General features: G+C 40.2%; 1 pseudogene; it reads left to right on the top strand.

Annotated features, from left to right (window-relative positions):
- Window positions 1-563: 563 nt before the first annotated feature.
- LOC101415571 (myosin regulatory light polypeptide 9 pseudogene) lies at window positions 564-1,373 on the top strand (annotated as a pseudogene).
- The last annotated feature ends 11,088 nt before the right edge of the window (window positions 1,374-12,461 follow it).

The following is a 12,461-nucleotide window of genomic DNA, read 5'->3' as shown; positions in this document are numbered from 1 at the left end:
GGAAAAAATGTTTTATCTACAAAGAAACAAGAATTGTATTGGAGTCAGGCTTTTCATTAACCATGATGAAATAATGTTTGAAGACAATGAAGCAAAACCATCAAAGTTCTGAAGGAAAATTCTTTTAAATTTAAAATATTCCACCAAAATATCTATCAAATATGAAAATAAAATATGCAAGAACTCAGGAAGTTTAGTTCTTATGCACTGTTTCTGGGCAGGTTGCTTGAAAATACTTGTAACAAATTGAGAATGAGGCAGATGTGATATAAAAGATTCAGTGGAACAAAACCAAGAGCTCAGTTAACATATTCACTGTAAATAGCTGGTCATCAGGCTGAGAGAGAAAACACTCTAATTTAGAATGGATTTCTAAATTTAAAGACAGAGAATGTCTTTAAAATGAAAAATGTGATAAATTCCAAGCAGCAGGTCGAATAGGTTGGAATATGATAGAAAGGTCATTTTTTTTCTGACAACAAGAAAGGCATAGACTCTTGGTTTGGAAGGGTGGTGAGAGCGGCAGCAAAGTGCTCGGATCTTCCCAGCTGCGGAGGGATATAACCATCACGATGTCCAGCCAAAGGGCAAAGACCAAGACCACCAAGAAGCGCCCTCAGCGCGCAACATCCAATATGTTTGCCATGTTTGATCAGTCACAGATTCAGGGGTTCAAAGAGGCCTTCAACATGATCGATCAGAACAGAGATGGTTTTATCGACAAGGAAGATTTGCACGATATGCTTGCCTCTCTGGGGAAAAATCCAACTGATGAGTATCTGGATGCCGTTACGAATGAGGCTCCGGGACCCACAAATTTTACCATGTTTCTCACAATGTTTGGTGAAAAGTTAAATGGAACGAACCCAGAAGATGTCATCAGAAATGCTTTTGCTTGCTCTGATGAAGAAGCAACTGGCACCATCCAGGAGGATTACCATGACAACCATGGGGGACCGGTTTACTGATGAGGAGGTCGACGAGCTGTACAGAGAAGCACCTATGACAGAAAGGGGAAGTTCAACTACATTGAGTTCACACGCATCCTTAAGCATGGCGCAAAGGACAAGGATGACGGAAAGAACTGCAGATTCTGGCCAAATGTTTTTTGTTGCCACTTTCGGTATTTCTGAGACTTACTTTTAGAAACTATTGCATCCCCTTACCTTTACACCTTTTGCCTTTCTTGTATTTATTCTCAGCTATTTGGGGGCACATGCATCTCAATAATCAGACTAGAAATGGGACTTTCTTTAAGTTGAAGTAAAATAGAACTGGGGGAAAGATCTTTGCCTTATAAAAGCTTAAGGAAAATATTCTTAGATTTTTCATATTTACTGGATTTTTACATTTTTTGGTAACAAAAACTTTATTTTAAAAAAGTCATAAACAAAAATTCCAAAAGATGAAAATAGTTATACAAAGTCTAAAAAAATTCATCCTCACAAGTAAATAAAAATATATATTTAAATAACAAGGTATCATTTTTCATCTATCAAATTATCATGGAGGGAAGCGGATTTGGCTCAATAGATAGTGCCTCCGCCTACCACATGGGAGGTCCAAGGTTCAAATCCAGGGCCTCCTGACCCGTGTGGTGAGCTGACACACGCGCAGTGCTAATGCGCACAAGGAGTACCGTGCCATGCAGGGGTGTCCCTGGCATAGCCCATGCACAAGGAGTGTGCCCTGTAAGGGGAGCCACCCTGCATCAAAAAAGTGCAGCCTGCCCAGGAATGGCACTGCACACACGGAGAGCTGACACAGCAAGATGACGCGGCAAGATGATGCAACAAAAAAAAAGGATGCAGTTTCCCAAGTGCTGCTGACAAGAATCCAAGCAGACACAGAAGAACATACAGCAAATGGACACAGAGAGCAGACAACTGGAGAGGGGGAAGGGGAGAAGGGGAAAGAAATAAATTAAAAATCTTAAAAAAAAATTATCATGGAAATGCTTAGGATTATAACACTAGTGAGGCTGAGATTTAGGGAAATAAGCAATTCTTCTGTTATTGGTGTTGTAAGTAAAGTAATGACTCCCAAAGATGCCCACACACCAATCCCCAGAACCTGTCAGTATATTATGTTACATGGCAAAAGGGACGTTGCAGGTGTGACTAAGGGAACAAACCTTGAGAACAGAGATTATTCAGGATTATCAAGTAGACCCAAACTAATCTCATGATTCCTTAAAAGCAGAGAATCTTTCCTGACTGGATCAGAGTCATGGGACACGGGTCAACGGAAGGCAGACCAGCGAGTCTGAAGATGGCAGCATGAGGCTTCAACACCCAAGGCTGGTTCTGAGATGTCAGGGATGATGTGCAAGGACCCAAGAGAGGCCGCTAGGAGTAAAGGGTGGACCACAGCTGACGGCCAGAAAGAAGTGGAGACCTCAAGTCTTACAACCGAATGGAACTAAATCGGCCCCCTGAAGGAGCAAGGAACCCTTCTCAGATCTATAGAAAGGAACTCAGCCTGCAGACACCTTGATCTTAGGTCAGGGAGACCTGTACTGGACTTCCGACCTACAGAAAGGTAAGATAATAAATTTGGGTTACTTAAATCGCTTAATTTGTGGTAATTTGTTATGACAAATTACCTAATATTTATTAGAATCCTAATAAAGTTGGTAAAAGTACAGATTGCTAAAATCTCATGGGAAAGCAATAAAAAACATGTATTCAGAGTTTGAAGAATATTTATATCCTTTGACTAAATAATTCTACTTCTGGGAATCCATATGCAGGAAATAGCCATAAATATAGAAAATTTCTTATTAAAAATATTTATCACAGCATTACTCATAGTAGCAGAAGTTGGAACAAAAATACCAATGTTCAGCACTAAGGAAAAGGTTAAACTAATGAGTCCACCTAAAGAAATACTAATCAGCTAATAAAAATTAGGTTTATGAAAATTAAATATTTTGGTGTAATTTTTCCGCTATTGTGTTAATTATATTAAAAAGTACATAGAAAAGACACCTGAGAAAAAAATATACAACATTAATAGCAACTTCATTAGAGAAGAGGTGACTTTAAATAAACATTCTACTTCTCTTTATTGCCAAGTTCCTCTTTAGAAGCCTGAAATACTTTAATCTGTTGGGGCAGGGCAAAGGGGGCAGAATGGATGATGTTCGCACCTCTCACGTGACCTGGCAGGTGTACTTTTATTCAACACATGTAACTTGGACCTGGGATCAGGGCAGATAAATTAGGCAGCTCCTTCCACAGTACAAATTTAAAGGAAACCAGGAAAGTCTCTGGGGCATTTCACAAAACTAAGATAGATATTGAGTACTTGGCTTGACAAGTCCTGAGGAAATGGATTAACTTCTTCGACGCACAATTAAAGCTCACTGAGGGTAGAGATCAAGTTTATTTTCTTCTCCATTTTTTTGCAATCAGCTAGCACAGTGCCTGGCACAGAGTAGATGCTCCATAAACATGTTAGTGGATAAACGACTATGTTTTTTTCAGATGCCAACAAGTGAAAGTAATGAGTATATTAGCCCAACATTTAAGCTTTTCTTGAACACCCATTATCTAGAGGGCAAAATGACATTAAACAAGATATGCTTATGTGTACATTTTGAACCAATAAAAAATGTTTATTTATTTAAAGCAGAAGAGAGAGTAGGGGATAAAAGATACCTAGACGGCATAAATTATAGAAGCACTCTTCTTTCTACTGTAAATTTTTTCCTTTCAATGAATTTATTTTGGAATATTCTAGGTTTACAGAAGAGTTGCAAAGAAAATACGGAGGGGTCCCTTATATCCCTCATTTAGTTTCCCCTTTGTTAACATCTTTCATTTGTCAAAACTAAAAAATTGACATTGGTACATTATTAATAACGTTACTCCAGGCTTTATTTGGATTTCACTAGTTTTTCCATTAATGTCCTCTTTCTAATTCAGGATCCAATTTAGGTACCACATTGCATTTAGTTGTCAGGTCCCTCCAGGCTCCTTTGGTCTGTGACACTCTCAGTCTTTCCTTGTTTTTGGTGACCTTGACAGTCTCAGGAATACCGGCCAGTATCTGTAGAATGTCTGGGTTTGTCTGATGTTTTTCTCATGATTACACTGAGGTTATGGGTTTTGGAAAGAATGCCATAGAGAAGAAATGCCCTTCTTTTCACATCCTGGCAGGGGCTAGATGATATCCACATGACATCATTGGTGATGTTATCCTTTATCACTTGGTTAAGGTAGTGTTGGCAAGGTTACTATTTTTCCTTTTCTCTAATCTGTTCCTGGAAAGGGAGTCACAAAGTCTAGCCCACCCTCCAGGGGATGTAGATGGTAATTAAGCTCCACCTCCCAGAGGGGGTAGTAGGTACATGAATTACTTGAAATTCATTAACATTCATTAAGAAAGATTGCTATGTCCCTTTTGTTTGTCTGTTTATTCAATCATTTATGTATATTATTTTGGACTCATGTATAGTTATCTCATACTTTAGGTTATAATCCAATTCTGTATTATTTAATTTGTTGCTCAGATTCACCAGCTTTGTCCATGGTAGCTCTTTCATGTTGACTCCTATATTCTTTGACATGCCCATATATATATTTTTTAGCACTTCCTTACTTATTTCAGGAAGCTCCAGGCTTATCTTATACTTTCACTGCCCTGCCTTAGGATCAGCTGATTTTGAAAGGATCCCTGAATAATGGTATTTAGCAACCGAGACATGGGCACTGGGCGCGTTCATTGTTACTGGGTCTAGGGTACTTTTATAAGTTTGTTTATTTACATTTTTGCTATCTTCATAACTATAGAAAGGTCCTTATCTTTGTTGCAATTTAGGACCACCCCAGGGAGCTCAGATCAACCCTACTCTGCTCCCAGTTCCTATTCAGAAGGCACTTTCTTAACAACTCTCTGTTTTCCTGTGAGTATAAACATTCTTAGTTTTTCTTCACAAACAGCATCGCAAGCATGCTATGCCTTAATATTGCTCTGCCAAGAAATTTTGTTTGTGCTTTTAATTTTTTTCTTAAAGAAGTGGCATATAACATTTATGCACTTGTAGTTCACTCCTAACTCCTCTCTGAATCAAACTGTCCTCATTTGCTCATCCTGGTTTCTTTAAAAGGCACTCTTTTTCCTTCTAAACAATGACGGGACAAGAAACAGAAAAAGTATTTTTTCGTTTTTAATAAAGAATTCTTTACAGTCCCCCAACACACACTGCACTCCATTCCCCCGTCCAGACACATGCAAAAAACCTCTTACACACTTATCATTATATCTGAAATTACGTGGTGCAGAGTTTGTTTCTCTGACTTAAAATTCTGTTGCCTGCTAAAATATAAACACAATACTCCCCAATTAAATATGATGGATTGACCACACGGGAGAGGAAACAATAGCAGACAGACATTTCAACAAATTTTAGGAAAACCAAATAGATGAAGGATTGTTAACTCTTTTAGCAGAGCAGAAGTTTCATAAAATCTAAGTGCCTGCACAGGTTAATAATGATGAAGAGCAGGCAACTTTTGCAAAGACTCAGGATGCAGAGTATCAAGTATCCAAGAAGGTAGGAATGAGGCACAGGACTGGGAGAATGGTTGAAAATCTGTATGGGACAAATAAATTCCCCTCTCCAATCCAAAGCAGCCAGGTCAACCAACTTATACCCATTCCACTGTGACAAAACCAAGGCTTATTCTCAAGGAAATTTAATCAGAGATGCTCTTAACTGAGAAACATCAGGCAAAACCAAGGGAAGCATAAGGCACAGATTTGAAAACAGAGTGAATTCAGTGAATGTGTTCATCCTAACTCAACCAATCTTCAACTAAAAGTCCACAAGACTCTGTAATCAAGCCTACAAGGACATCAGTCTCACTATGCACAAATAAGTTTCTCATTTCTTTTTAGAATTACACGCTTAAATATAAATAAACTTATTATTATATATAAATAAACGTTAAAGGAAACCCTTTGTGATGGTTTGAATTTTGTGAATCCCAGAAAAGATTATGTTCTTGGACTAATCCATTCCTGTGGGTGTGGGGCCCTTTGATTGCATTAAATTCAGTTAAAGCACTTTTAATTAGATCACTGTAGGGCTTTTGATAGCACTATGTCAGTGAGGCATGACCTAGGTTGAGTCCCCACCATCTTACTGGGTCTTATATAAACTGAGAACATACAGAGAGAAGGAGAGACATAGAAAAGGAGCTCTGCCATTTTGACCCTGCCATGAGAGAGAAGGGAAGGGACTATAGCTTCAGAAAGACAGAGAAGCTCCAAGAGGCTCAAGGAGCCAATGTCTAGGGAGAGATGCCTCATTGCCCACAGCTGAGCTCAAGGAGAAATAGAGAGACCAGCAGACCCACCATCTTGCTTCTGCACATGGCAGGACTCCAGGATCTGCTAGCAGCAGACCCTTGGTGAGAAAGAATCTCTGATGATGCCCTGATTTGGAGATTTTCACAGCCACAGAAATATAAGCCTTTACCCTACCTAAATTCCTCTTTATAAAAGCCAACCCATTTCTGGTATTTTTGCATTGGCAGCCTGTGGCAAACTAACTTACCCTCTAATATGAAATTGGCTAAAATAAAGAAAACAGAAAGGGAACTCGAATAAAGAGAGATGATGCTGAAAACAGACAAAACCTTCAAAATAAACTTTATTGGGAAGCAGATTTGGCTCACCTGATCGAGCATCTGTCTACCACATGGGAGGTCCAGGGTTCAAACCCAGGATCTCCTGACCCATGCGATGAGCTGGCCCACGTGCAGTGTTGATGCGCCCAAGAAGTGCCCTGCCACGCAGGGGTGTCCCTGCCTAGGGAAGCCCCACACGCAAGGAGTGCGCCCCATAAGGAGAACTACCCAGCACAAAAAAAAGTGCACACTGCCCAGGAATGGTATTGCACACATGGAGAGCTGACGCAGCAAGATGACTCAAGAAAAAAAAAAGAGACGCAGTTTCCCAGTGCCACTGACAAGAATACAAGTGGACACAAAAGAGCACAAAGTGAATGGACACAGAGAGCAGACAACTGGCAGGGGTGGGCGGAAGGGGAGAGAAATAAATAAAAAATAAATAAAATAAACTTTATTATTGTCCCTGAGAGCTGAGGGATGATACTGCATCTACAAAACAAGAACAGGATGCTATATATATATAAATAAGTCACACTCCTGGAAATTAAATAATATAACTGACAAGGTTTTAAAAATCTAGAAAAAGTGTTAGAGACTAAATACAAGGTAATCCCTCAGTAAGTACAACAAAAAGAGAAGAACAATAGATTGGAAAATAAAGGAAATTAAAGGACAAATTCTGAAGGTCCACAACATCCAACAAATAAAGTTTCAGAAAAGGGAGGAATATGAAAGGAAGGAAATTACCAAGAAATAATTCAAAACAGTTTTTAAAACTGAGGGACTTGGGTCTCAAATTTGAAAGGGCCTTTGAGAAACCAACATAATTAATGAAAATGTCTCCACCAAGGAATTTCATCATGAAATCAGAGCCCTAAAGATTAAAAGAACTCTCAAAACATGTAGAGAAAAAACATGCACAGAGATCCATAGTTGAATCCATAGTGCATCAGATTTCTTAACAGCAATACTAGAAGCTATCAGTGCCTTCCAAATTCTGAGGGAAAATCCTTTTCAACCTAGAACATTGTACCCAACCAAACTGTCTATCAAATATCAAGATATTTTAGGGAAGCAGATGTGGCTTAAGTGATAGGGCTTCTGCCTACCATATGGGAGGACCTGTGTTCGATCTCTGGGGCCTCCTAGTGAAAGAGAAAGCATGAGTGTGCAGCAAGCCAGTGCCCATGTGATGAGCTGAGTGCCCATGCAGCAAGCCAGTGCCCACGTGAGTGCCCACATGGTGAGCCAAGTGTTGTGTGGCGAGCTGAGTGCCCACGTGGCGAGCTGAGCGCTTGCATGAGTGCCCACATGGTGAGCCAAGTGCCCATGTGGTGAGCCAAGTGCCTGCACAAGTGCCCACATGGTGAGCCAAGTGCCCGTGTGGAAAGCCAAGTGCCCACATGAGCCATGTGCCCGCTTGGTGAGTGGCACACAGTGCCTGTGTGGCAAGTCAAGTACCCTGCGGTGAGCCGATAGTTTGCTCGGTGAGCCAGAGCTCACACAAGTGAGTCACGCAGCAAGATGATGATACAACAAAAGAGACAAAGTGGAGAGTCAAGTTGAAGCACAGCAGAAACCAGGTACTGAGGTGGCACAACTGACAGGGAACCTCTCTTCACATCAGAGTTCCCAAGGATCAAATGCTGGTGAATCCTACAGGAGAAAAAATGAGAAGAGAAGACAAAAAGAAATAGATACAGAAGATCACACAACAAATGGACACAGACAGCAAAAAAACCCAGCAGGACGGGGAGAGAGGGATGGGAAGGGGAAAAATAAATCTTTTTTAAAAAGATATTTTAAAATATACAAGAACTCAAAAATGCAATTCCCATGAACTCTTTCTTGGGAAGGTGCAGGAATGTGTGCTCCATCACTGCAAGGCAATAAACCAGTGAAGAAGAAATGGAAACAGAATCCAACATCAAAGCGCTGCAAAAGGAGGATCTTAGGCCCGTGCAGCAGGCTTAGAGAACAATCAGTTCAGGTGGGAAGATAGAGGGAAGTGGAAGGGATGTCTGATTGAGCACATTGAAATACTATTGCTTCACATTTGAAAGCTCTTTTGGAGCATTGGGAGAAAATAGCAATAGGAAAATATGATGTGATGCAAATAAAAAATAAGCGAATTATTAACTCTAGTTTAAACAAAAAGTTGTTTAAAAGCAAAGCATAAATATAGAAATTGGGGGACTTCCTTATACAATCATAATAAAGTAAATGCTAATATTGATTTAACCAAATACTGTGCTGTAGCCAAATTGGGGTGATATTGAGGGTATGGAAGTGGCAGAGCATAGAAGAAAATTAAGCCCTAAAATTGATAAACTAAGAAATAGTAGTATATACATGTAGAAATACATACATGTATGGAAATACGAAAGCAAATATTAGAAGAAAAGGCTACAAGAATTTAAAGTGGTTACTTCTGGGGAATAGGACTTGGGAGAGGATGAGTAGGAATGGGGCAGAGGACTGGTATTTTTTGTTATAAGCCTTCAGATAGCATTTAATTTTTTAAACTATTTGAATGTAGATAACAATTCAAACTAATTTAAAAAAAATAAGCACATCACGGTATGGACCATGGTTGATGGTAATAGTCTGATGATATTATCTCATGTGGAGGGGTGATGTATGGGACCTCTTTATAATGTTGTGTGTTTGTTTTGTAACTTCACAACTTTTACTGTACACTTATTGTTTATGTATGTTCATGTGTGAATATGTATTTCAATAAAAAATTTTTAAAAATAAGCACATCAACAGAGGTTGAAGTTTACACTTAATTTAACATGTTAAATTAAATCTGTCAAGTAGCATTTTAGTGTTATGAATTATTCAGATCCTTTTTTGCAAAGGGCTTTTGTTGCAGTGATACCTGGATAGAGCATATGATAAAAGAAAGTTTCATTAATTTCTACAGTTCATTTTGTCACTCCTATTCCTGGGACTCAGTCCTGGGCCCTCTCCTTACCTTGCCATTCCTTATCTTACTTTAGTCTCTACCATTGAATCCATACCTAGAGCTTCAATTACACTCAGTAAACCAATGAATCCTGTGGCAGTTTGACATTATTTATGAATTCCAAAAAGAGGGATTATGTTTGTAAACTGGTCTGTTCCAGGGCATGATACCCTTAGGTTGTATTAGATTCAGCTGAGAAGTCTTTGATTAAATTATGTTAAGATTAGGGCTTTGATTTGACCACATCAGTAGGGTGTAACTCAGGTTAAGTCCTACCCCCTTGTTGAGCTATATAAACAGACATTCATTCAAGAAGACACACAGAAGAAGATACAGAAGAAGAAGAGAGAACTTTGTCAGTTTTGATCCTAGAGCCCTAGGGAGAGATGAGCCATTCACCTGACAGTTTACAGCTGACCTTGTAAGAGAAACAGAGCAGCTGAGAAGCCCTGAGAGACAAGCCCTATGCCAGCTTACGACTGAGATTGGAAGAAGCCGAGCCCATGAAACCTTAAGAGGAAAAAGGAAGGAGAGACCAGGAGTGATCACCGCCTCTTGTTTCAGCACATGGCAAATGAATTTGGTGAGAAATCAACCTGGAGTTGGATTCTTTTTTTTTTTTTTTTTTTGAGTTGGATTCTTTGGGGCCTTGTAACTGTAAGCTTTAACCCAAAATAAATATCCTTAATAAGTCAACAGATTTCTGGTACTTTGCATCAGCACCCCTCTTAGATGACCAATAAAAGTTCCAAACTCTAACTCCAACTAATACCTGGAATCTAGTCTGAACTTTGGCAGTAACTTGCAGTACAACCTTGAGGGAGTCCTTTCTTCTCTTTGGCCCTCAATTACCTCGTAAAATGAAGTTATTGGACTAAGTGATCCCTTAGGACTCCTTCAGGTAGAACCAGTGACAACAGAGACACATTTTTGTAGGTGAAGTTGTGGCAGACCCCCTTCTGAAATGTTGATCTGGAGTGGAAATTGGGCTCATGGAACTGAGCACTCATGCTAGCATTCTGGGTTAAAGATACATATCCCAACATTTCTAGTTCCTAGTTTCTCCACTGATAAATGTCCTAGAGCTGGAAAACTAATGCCTGAGGATTTGAAACTGCTGCCCTCTACTGCACAGAAACAGCCCTAACTAAGAAGGCTACGAAGGCCTCCAGTGACCATGGCCAGCCAGGACAAGGCCCCAGGGAGGCAGCTGACTCACAGGAACTAGTCAACAATGCACTCAGAAGATACATTAAAAATCAAGCCATAAAAACCTACTTAAGTCTGCTCCAGGGCTTGAGATATGACCTCATCAGTACCCTCAGGTTTTGAGTTTTGCTTACTCCAGGCCCCCTGAAAGCAAAGCATATTTGGTTTGGATAAGCAATGGGGCCAAGGGCTACTGCCACCTTCCAAAAGAGTCCAGATAACTCCAGAAATAACCCCCCCATCCCCAGAGTGTGACTGTTGGAAAGCCAGGGAAAGTTCTGAAACAAGAGTAGAAGGATGAGGTAAAAATAGCCCTATACTATCAAATATTAGTCAAAAGTACACCACAGGCCTTTAACTTGATCACCATTTTCCATCTCTATGATTGAGGATAAGCTGATGGGCAAAGCACTGAGCGTTGTAACTTTCCTCTCTGCACTGGTAATTTTCAATTTTTGTCTGCAACTCAAATCACACATAGTAAGTTAAGGCTCTTTCTTTTCAGCCCAGAAGTAAATTATCAAGATTCCCATTCCATTTCCCAACAGCTCATTGAATGAGGTTAAATAGAATTTAGTGTCCTTAGGCCCTTTTTTTCTGCTGATAACATCTGACCAGTGCCAAGTTCAGCGTGCCAAATGCACTACCCCTCAGTATGTCCTTTATAGTGCTGAGAATTTAGAGAGGGAGAAGGGGTATGAAAAAAACCTTCCCACTGAAACTATTACACTCACCTAAATATAGCCCAAATCTTCTGCCCTCAAACTTTGATTAGTTATTCCCAGAACTGCTTTTTGCTGTTTCTTGAGAGAGAGACAGGCAGAGAGGGAGAGAGGGAGAGGGGGAGAGAGAGAGAGAGAGAGAGAGAGAGAGAGAGAGGGAGAGAGGGAGAGAGGGAGAGAGGGAGAGAGGGAGAGAGGGAGAGAGGGAGAGAGGGAGAGAGGGAGAGAGGGAGAGAGGGAGAGAGGGAGAGAGGGAGAGAGGGAGAGAGGGAGAGAGGGAGAGAGGGAGAGAGGGAGAGAGGGAGAGAGGGAGAGAGGGAGAGAGGGAGAGAGGGAGAGAGGGAGAGAGGGAGAGAGGGAGAGAGGGAGAGAGGGAGAAGGGGGAGAGATTCTTATTAATAAAGAGAAAAACATAATCTAGGCCCAAGAACAGTAATTGGCTTAGGGTGCTGTTGCATAAGCTGTTCGTTAGTCCCCTTATTTCCCACCAGCTTGAGTGTGGCCTGGTGACAGCCATCTGGTCCTGATCATCTGATCCTCTCTTTCTTATGACCCATCCTCCTTTGAACTGCAGGTCAAACCAATCTCTTACAAGTTATCTTTTGCTCGAGCTAATTGTGAAGTTCATTGAAAACAACTGCTCTCCCCTTGTTATTAGTTCTTTCCATTCCTCCTCGACTCTGAGAGCTCAATAATTACAACACACAAATGTTTCGTTTCTTTGCTCTTTCAAAAGCTATAGTTAGTGTGTATAGCATTTTTCAGAATTTTTTAGAAGAGACGTTTTGGCCGAAAGCATAGCTTAGTAATTAAAAGCAGGGTTTTAGAGTCAGACAGCTTTTAATCACAACCCTACCATCTATTACTTATGAAATCTTAGGTAAGTTATTTAAACTCTCTCTTTGACCAACGAATTTT

The sequence above is a fragment of the Dasypus novemcinctus genome, chromosome 13, assembly GCF_030445035.2.
Source record: "Dasypus novemcinctus isolate mDasNov1 chromosome 13, mDasNov1.1.hap2, whole genome shotgun sequence".
In the NCBI taxonomy this organism is placed as follows: domain Eukaryota; kingdom Metazoa; phylum Chordata; class Mammalia; order Cingulata; family Dasypodidae; genus Dasypus; species Dasypus novemcinctus.
The sequence above is the reverse complement of the archived record's forward strand: the minus strand, read 5'-3'. Positions and strand labels throughout refer to the sequence as shown.